This window comes from Notolepis coatsorum (assembly GCF_963971535.1).
Source record: "Notolepis coatsorum genome assembly, chromosome: 6".
NCBI classification, from domain to species: Eukaryota; Metazoa; Chordata; class Actinopteri; order Aulopiformes; family Paralepididae; genus Notolepis; species Notolepis coatsorum.
The window spans coordinates 75,204,655-75,214,520 of NC_140170.1; positions in this window are offsets into that span (position 1 = coordinate 75,204,655).

The window sequence follows — 9,866 nt, forward strand, 5'->3', positions numbered from 1 at the left end:
GCTTAACATGAAAGAAGCAGGCAGGCAAGAATGTGTGAGTGAACTGAGAGAGAGAGGGAGAGGGAGAGGGAGAGAGAGAGAGAGAGAGAGAGAGAGAGAGAGAGAGAGGGAGAGAGGGAGAGAGAGTTAGCTGAAGAAGGGGATCCGGAGAAAAAAGGGGGAGCTGGTTCAGGGGGTCTGTGTTGTTCTAGTGTCTAAGGAATGGAATGCTCCAGTGATGTCACGGATGCAGGAGAGAGCATGCCTAGTGATGACATAATCCCCAGAAATCTATGCCCCTCCCCCTTCTCCTCAAACTAACTCTTCCAGTAAAGACCCGTCTAACACTTTTAGATGCAGGGGTTTGATAAGCGCTCGGGTCAGTGGCTTGTACGTTAAGCTGACATGACACAGTATCGCTTCAATCATATTATCATGATTATTCACTGCACGAGATAATGACAATAACATAACTTTGAGAAGTTGCATGTATAGAGTCAACAAAGGCTAAAGGTGATGGGAACTATTCTATGACATTGTCAGATGTATATGTATTCTGTAGCTGCTGAGTTACGACACTGTCAGATGCGTATGTATTCAGTAGCTGTTGAGTTATGACGTAGATGTGTATGTATTCAGTAGCTGCTGAGTTATGACGTAGATGTGTATTCTGTAGCTGCTGAGTTATGATGTTGTCAGATGTGTATGTATTCAGTAGCTGTTGAGTTATGACGTATGTAGCCGGTCCAACACTGAACCTGCCACTACTTCGACCATGCCTTGAGTGGGAGTCGAACCCCGGGCGTCCGCACCGGGGCCAGCATCGCAAACCGCTGCGCCAAGAAAGTCACACTATCACGGCACATATCCGTTACACGTAGATGTGTATGTATTCAGTAGCTGCTGAGTTATGACGTAGATGTGTATGTATTCAGTAGCTGCTGAGTTATGACGTAGATGTGTATGTATTATGTAGCTACTGAGTTATGACGTAGATGTGTATGTATTCAGTAGCTGTTGAGTTATGACGTAGATGTGTATGTATTCAGTAGCTGCTGAGTTATAACGTAGATGTGTATGTATTATGTAGCTACTGAGTTATGACGTTGATGTGTATGTATTCAGTAGCTACTGAGTTATGACGTAGATGTGTATGTATTATGTAGCTACTGAGTTATGACGTAGATGTGTATGTATTATGTAGCTACTGAGTTATGACGTAGATGTGTATGTATTCAGTAGCTGTTGAGTTATGACGTAGATGTGTGTATGTATTATGTAGCTGCTGAGTTATGACGTCAGATGTGTATTATGACGTAGATGTGTATGTATTATGTAGCTACTGAGTTATGACGTTGATGTGTATGTATTCAGTAGCTACTGAGTTATGACGTAGATGTGTATGTATTATGTAGCTACTGAGTTATGACGTAGATGTGTATGTATTCAGTAGCTACTGAGTTATGACATAGATGTGTATGTATTATGTAGCTACTGAGTTATGACGTAGATGTGTATGTATTCAGTAGCTGTTGAGTTATGACGTAGATGTGTATGTATTTTGTAGCTGTTGAGTTATGACGTAGATGTGTGTATGTATTATGTAGCTGCTGAGTTATGACGTCAGATGTGTATTATGACGTAGATGTGTATGTATTCTGTAGCTGCTGAGTTATGATGTTGTCAGATGTGTATGTATTCTGTAGCTGTTGAGTTATTATGACCATGTCAGGTGTGTATGTATTCAGTAACTGCTGAGTTATGACGTTGTCAGGTGCATGTGTATTCTGTAGCTGTTGAGTTAGAAAGGGGGTTGCATTGGAAGGAAAAACTTGCACACACTTGTAATTTGCTCCCCAAAAATGTATAACCAGTTCAGCATTTGTGCAGGCAGGCACGGCCTGTGAGGGCATGACATGTCACAACACAATAACAAAGAGTTATACTAACTAGAGGTGTACCGATACTATTTATTGCTGACCATGTTATACAATTAGTACAATTATTGTCATTATACAGCACAAGTACAGTACAGCAAAATGTGTATATGAGTATATCACTATCATGGCACTTCGAATACTATAGCCTAAACATAGGCATAGGTTGTTTGACTTTCAACGAAGAACATGTACGTACTCTGTGTACTGAAAGTGCAGAGAGAATTTTTCTGTTGTTGTAAAGGACAAGGTTCACTGCCTTCCATGACACGAGAAGCCACTCCTCGGCTGTTAACCAAGTCAAGTCAAGTCAAGTCAAGAGTTTTAATTGTCACGGCATACAGGTATACAATGAAATGCGGGTGGTCTTGCCCGCAACGATGTGCAATACAGTGGTACATATAATAGAATCAAAAGAAGAAAACAACATTGTGCAGTAACAGGTAGCAGGTAACATGGAGTGACATCTCGGTATCTGTACATAGTTATTTACAGAGCATGTGTGACATGCTAGTTAGCTTTGGTAGTGCAATACACTGTTCCTGTTATTCTAATTTAAAGTGTCCTTTCCTTTGGCCATAAGTGTGCGTGTGTGCGACATGAGTGTGTGCCCGCTCATGTTAAAGTGTTAAGTGGCTGCTCGTGTGTGAGCGTGCACAGTGTGCGTGTCGTGTGTGTGTTCATGTGTGCTTGTGTGTGGACAGTTCAATGTTCTGAGCACTCAATGTTCATTGTTCATGGCTCTGATGGCCTGGGGGAAGAAGCTGAGCCTAAGCCGCTCTGTCCTAGTAGCTGGGGTTCGCAGGCGTCTGCCTGACCTCAGCAGCTGAAACAGGCTGTTATTGGGGTGGTGAGGGTCTTTCATTATCCTGCAGGCTCTGGATTTGCACCTCTTGTTGTATAGAACCTGCAGGGGGGGTAGTGCAATACCCGTGGTACGCTCGGCTGAGCGCACCACTTTCTGTAGGGCCTTCTTGTCCTGTGCCGTGCTGTTTCCATACCAGGCAGTGATGTTTCCGGTCAGGATGCTCTCTACAGCTCCTGAGTAGAAGGACTGGAGTATCTTCCCCGATACTCTGAACTTCCTTAACTGTCTCAGGTGGTAGAGACGCTGTTTCGCCTTCTTTACTACTGTGTCTATGTGTGTTGACCATGTCAGGTCCTCTGAGATGTGGACCCCCAGGTACTTGAAGCTGCTCACCCTGTCCACGGTAGCCCCGTTTATCATCAGTGGTGTGTGTGTCTCCTGCTGTCCTCTCCTATAATCCACGATCAGTTCCTTGGTTTTGCCAATGTTCAGGAGCAGGCTGTTGTCCTGGCACCAGCGTTCCAGTACCTCAACCTCCTCCCGGTAGGCCTTCTCGTCGTTGTCCGAGATCAGCCCCACCACCACCGTGTCATCTGCGAACTTCACTATGGAGTTGGAGCTGAACTTGGCCACACAGTCGTGTGTGTAGAGTGAGTACAGCAGGGGGCTCAGAACACAGCCCTGGGGGGACCCGATGCTCAGGGTGATGGTGTTGGAGGTCTGACCCCCCACCCTGACCGCCTGGGGTCTTTCGCTCAGAAAGTCCAGTACCCAGGCGCTCAGGGCGGAGCTCAGACCTAGCTCGATCAGCTTGTCCACCAGTCTGGTGGGGACTATGGTGTTGAACGCTGAGCTGTAGTCAATGAACAACAGTCTCACATAGCCCCCCTTCTGACGGTCAAGGTGCGAGAGGGTGCTGTGCAGTACCTGGGAGACCGCGTCGTCGGTGGACCTGTTTGTCCTGTATGCAAATTGCATAGGGTCCATATCACTGGGGAGGGAGGCACAAATGTGGTCCTTGACCAGCCTCTCGAAACATTTCATGACCACAGAGGTGAGTGCCACCGGTCTGTAGTCATTTGGACATGCTGGGGAGGGTTTCTTCGGCACAGGGATGATGGTGGACATCTTGAAGCAGGCAGGGACCACTGACTCCGCCAGTGATTGATTAAATATGGCGGTGAACACAGGGGCCAGCTGGTTGGCACAGGTCTTGAGTATACGTCCTGTTATGCCATCTGGGCCAGCAGCCTTCCTGGTGTTCACCTGCATAAATGCTCTTCTCACGCTGTGTTCCGACAACGAGAGAGCGTCCCCCCCCCCTCGCGGTTGCCCCCCCCCCTCCACAACAGCTGGCGCGCCAGTGACGTCACTAGCCGGAGAGCCAGCAGCGCCACTGTCTACACCAAACCGAGCGTAGAAGGTGTTGAGCTTGTCCGCGAGGGAGGCGTCGTCGCTCCCCATTGAGGGGGCGCTGACTTTATAGTCAGTTATTGACCATTCACCCACTGTTACAGTACGGCTGCTGCTCTCTATCCTCTAACTCGCTCAGAGGTCTGATCTCACATATGGACGGTTTCATCATGACAACGTAAACATTCTAAACAGACCCACGTTTATTTCCTGTTGCAATGTTTGCTAATGCAATAACTGACAGGAAATACACATTGGGTCCAAACTGTTCCCTAGCAACAGAATTCCAGCGAAACACTCTATACAGTAGGAGATTCGAATTTTGAGAACTGAACATTCTAATGTTATCGTTTTAGTATAGATAATTTTAGGATATAGTATAAAGCATGTATTAGTTTCTTTTGCATGTATGTATTGTCTTCTTACACATTGCAGAGTGACACTATAATTTATTATAAAGTCACTCACTTGATCGCCTGTGACCCAGAGGGCTGACAGCGGCTCAACAGTAGATGCCACATGGTGTAAATCATCTGAAAGCTGGCAACCTGAAGATTAATTTGAGACACACAGCTCAGCAATGTGTGTCAATTTCCTAGTCTATATAAGGGCTTGGAACATTATGATTGAATCAAATGGTGGCCATTCCCAAGCTCAGTTATGTGTAATAGATTGCTGCAGCAAGATTGTAGTTATAGAGATTTGGTGCGAAACCAAACAATTTTGACCACTAGAGATTTGGAAAAAGATCCTTCATACTGTGATTTGGTTTCAATAACTTGTGACATCTGAAGATTTCCGTAAGAATCGTTTTGTTTCTGTGATTGGACGGTGCACTCTTTATTCTGAAAATGTCTCAGAATACCCCACTTATTGTCAATGTACCTAAGCAAGCTGTACATCCTCTCAATGGCTTTACTCATCCTCTCTATAGTTTCTAGTTGAAAGGTTTTACGAGGCTGTGATTATCCTAGTGGTCACAATAGGTCATTTCACACAGTGAGGTCATGATTGATTAGATTCTTTCCTTCAGTGCCTGGCTACCCCACATCCAAGAGTAAATAACTATTACAGACGTTAGGTAGTAGGTAGGCAGTGTTCCTGGCTCCAAAATCAATCATTTGAGCCGTCTTCAATCTGAAGGGTATGCTTTCATGGTCCTCCAACTGTTTCTCTCCTCAGCCTGTTTCTCTTGAGTTGTTCATATCTTCTTTCTCCGCTCCATCGCTTCGTGTCATCCAGCCATATTATTCGTTGGCATCCCACCCCTCATTTCCCTGCGATCATAAAAAAAAATACATGATTTTCAGTTTTTGAGAAATGGTCACACTTATCCAAATATGCAATTTTTGTGGAAAAGTGTGCAGCTGCAACAGATAGCACTTTAGTGATAATTTTATTGAAAGAAATATGCTATTTGATTTACTACTACAAGCAGTGTAATGTCAACAGTACTAAGCCATTTAGACCTGAAACACATGTTAATAATGCATTATATAGCCTGCATATACACACAAATGTGTTTCCCGGTTTCTTAAATAAACATTATTTTGAAAGCAAGCACTTTTGTCATCATTGTAGCAAAAAAGACAGGACCGGAAAAGTCTTTATCGTATGTAGGGGTAGGGGTGCCCTGGAATATTTTATTGAACACAGGGGTGCCTAATCTGTACCTGTACACTGTACATTGGAATACTGACAAAGCCATACGTGGTCATTTACTGTACAACTGGGTTAGGACATTTGTAGGGGCCAGTTTAGAATTGTAGTCTCCCGTAGGTGTTCTTTGAGAGTGTTTTTGAAAGTGGGTAGTGATTCACATTCCTTTACAGCTTTGGGTAGGGCGTTCCACATTGATGTGGCATAATTGCTAAACGTGTTTAGTCCCTTGTTTGAGCCGAATCTGGGTTTAACATGATTTGTGGAGCTCCCTCTGGTGTTGTGATCGTGGTATTCACTGACCTTTGGGAAGTATTTTGACATGTACATGGGTACCTTGGTCGTGTAGTGTATCTTGTAGACCAGGCCCATTGCAAGTTGCTGTACTCTGTCGTCTACTCTAAGCCATCCTAGGTTGTCAAAGTGGGCAGGGGTGAGGTGGGTTCTAGGTGTCAGGTCAAGCAGTAGTCTGACTAGTTTGTTTTGAGATGTTTGTAATTTGGTTTTTAGTGCCTTTGAGGTGCTTTGGTAGTGGTACCATGAGGTGCAAGCATAGTCGTAGTACCCTTGAATGAGTGCTCCTGCCAGAGTCTTCAGGGTATTCTTGTTTACCAGAGAGGAGATCCGGTACAAGAATTGAGTTCGTTGGTTGACTTTTTTTTATTACATTGGATGCCATTTTGTCACAGGAAAGATTAGCCTCTAGGATGTAACCCAGGTAGGTAATTTCATCTTTCCTTGTGACAATATTGTCACCCACTGTAACTGAGAAGCCGTCGGTCTTGCTGAGTTTGTTATTTGAACCGAAGAGAATGGACTCTGTTTTGCCCATGTGTAATGATAGTTTGTTATCGGCGAGCCATATGCAGATTTTGCCTAGTTCCGAGCTGAGGGTTTTTTCAACCTGTAACTTGTTCTTGTCAGAGACCAGCAGGGCTGAGTCGTCCGCAAACAGGAACAAGTTGCAGTCACAAGCTGACGACATGTCATTTGCATAAATTAGGAACAGTAGCGGTCCTAGTATGCTTCCTTGTGGAACACCACAGCTCACTGGGAGGGGGGGGGGGGGGGGGTAGGGTACCGTTTACCTCCACCATCTGTTCTCTCCCCTCCAGGTAGGATTGTATCCAGCTCACTGATCAAAACCAATTGCTTTTAGTTTGTCAATCAGAATGGTGTTCTGAAATAAAAAAAAATAATAATAAAAAAGATATCTAACCCTAACTAACCTTACTGTCATGCACTTGTCCTAATAAACTAACCTACACTGTAGCACTCAACACTTTGATGAACATTGTTACTCAGCTGATAGAGTTGTGCCCTTCCTGATGACTTGTCGTACAGAACTTCTAAGTCGCTTTGGATAAAAGCGTCAGCTAAATGACTAAATGTAAATGTAAATGGTGTGATTGACAGTGTCGAAGGCCTTTTGTAGGTCCAGCATGACCATGCCGCAGTATTTGCCCGCGTCCACCTCTTGTTTGATGTGGTCGTTCAAATAGAGAAGGCATGTGCCATGTCTCTGATCCATAAGAACAGAAAATATATACTGTAGGTTTCAATTATCTTTTTCTTCACTGTGTTTTTAGTTTTGTTTTTAAACAATATAATTTTTCTTTTTAATCTTTTACAGCAAGTAAAATATAGATACATTATACAAATCCAAAATCAGTAAAAAAAGAAAAAAAGAAAAGAAATAATCCAAAAACCTAAACAATACAAACAAACCACCCAAAAGTCTTCTCAGATTGATACACACTCCACCAGTGGTTACATTGATAATGCACTCCATACACTATCAAGACAATCCCTGCAGCATGATGGCAGAGACATCAGGCTCTATATAGTTCAGATAAGGTTCCCAAATGTTATTAAATTTGTCTGTTTTTTTTATGTAATATGCATGTGAGGTATTCTAACGGCACTAAATCCAACAATACTCTGCCATCTTTTAACAGTTGGTGTCTTTTCATAAATCCACTGCGATAAAATGTTCTTCCTCGCAGCAGGATACAGTCTCTTGTTGTTCTTTGATGTTATATATCTGCTTGGGCCCAGGATGAGGGACACTGGGTCCATCTCTAGTTCCAAACCTAATATTATTTCTATTATCAGACGGCACACTGGATCAATACCTCTGTAGCTTATGGCATGACCACAGACAATGAGTTAGAGTACCAAATTCTGTCTTGCATTTAAGGCGAAAGAGTTGGATTGAAATTATGTTGCCGATATGTGCATTCTGTGTATAATCTTAAATTGTGTATTGCTTTGGCCAGATTGCAAACTGAAATTGAACATTGATTGTAACAGATGACTCCTTCTCCCATGTGCCTCCAAGCTCCTCCGCTCATCCTCTACTGTAGGGGTTCTCAACCGTTCTGCTGCCAAGGCACCCCTGTGTTCAATAAAATATTCCAGGGCACCCCTACCCCTACATACGATAAAGACTTTTCCGATCCTGTCTTTTTTGCTACAATGATGACAAAAGTGCTTGCTTTCAAAATAATGTTTATTTAAGAAACCGGGAAACACATTTGTGTGTATATGCAGGCTATATAATGCATTATTAACAGGTGTTTCATGTCTAAATGGCTTAGTACTGTTGACATTACACTGCTTGTAGTAGTAAATCAAATAGCATATTTCTTTAAATAAAATTACAGAAAATTATCACTAAAGTGCTATCTGTTGCAGCTGCACACTTTTCCACAAAAATAGCATATTTGGATAAGTGTGACCATTTCTAAAAAACTGAAAATCATGTATTTTTTTTTTTAAATACAGAAAAGGATCACTAACGTGCTATCTGTTGCAGCTGCACTGTTCTCCATAAAAATAGCATATTTGGATAAGTTTGACCATTTCTCAAAAACAGAAAATCATGTATTTTTTTTAAATACAGAAAAGGATCACCAACTTACCATTTCTCAAAAAATATAAATAAATACAGAAAATAAGCACTCGTTCACTCAGTGGACATTTCTAGCTCAATGCGAGGTCTGCTGCTGCCGGCTAATAATACGGTCAATACGTGGGGAGATCTTTGACAAGGCAACACGCATGTCATCCTCAAGGCTCAACTTGGCCCTATATTTTGTTTTCAGAGCTGTCATGGATGAAAAGCCAGCTTCACACAGATATGTGGTGCTGAATGGTATCAACACCTTAACTGCTGCATCATGAGATACTTGCACTCAGCACCACACTCTGAAACTAGCTCTCCAGGTGGTATCAGATGAGATTTCAATGAGTTCTTCCAAGAGTTTGGATGGAGATGTGTCAGGAAGCTTTGTCTCAATGTTGTCTGTAAAGAGTAACTTGGTGATCCTTTTCTGTGTTTTATTAAATAATGATTTTCAGATTTTGAGAAATGGTCAAACTTATCCAAATATGGTATTTTCATGGAAAACAGTGCAGCTTCAACAGATAGCACTTTAGTGATACTTTTCTGTAATCCAAAAAGAATTTAATTTTTTTTTTTTTTTTTTTTGTATCTCAAGGCACCCCTGGCAGCTCTCTGCGGCACCCCTGTTGAGAACCGCTGCTCTACTGGACTCCTATCCATCCCCAGCTCACGCCTCAGCACCATGGGTGCTCGAGCTTTCAGCTGCTCGGCTCCCACACTCTGGAACTCCCTGCCCCCACATGTCCGACAGTCTGACTCCCTATCATCATTTAAATCACAACAAAAAACCCATCTGTTTAATATTCACTGTAACCTGTGTCACTGTTCTATACCCCCTGCTGTTTTATTTTTTTTATTTAAATTTGTTTACTTCACTGTTTTATACTTCCTGTTTGTTTTGTTTTCTAACCTCGACTTTTAACTGTCTTGCTTTGTTTTTTGATCTGTAAGGTGACTTTGGGTGTCGTGAAAGGCGCCCCCAAATCAAATGTATTATTATTATTATTATTATTATTATTATTATTATTATTATTATTATTAAAGCAACAAATAGAATAGACTAGAATAGACTGACATACATCCCTCCAGTTGCTAGAAAAAACTATTACTCAACAGGAGATCTTTCAGTATTGTTAATTAACGTTGTGCTGCTGTGCAATAT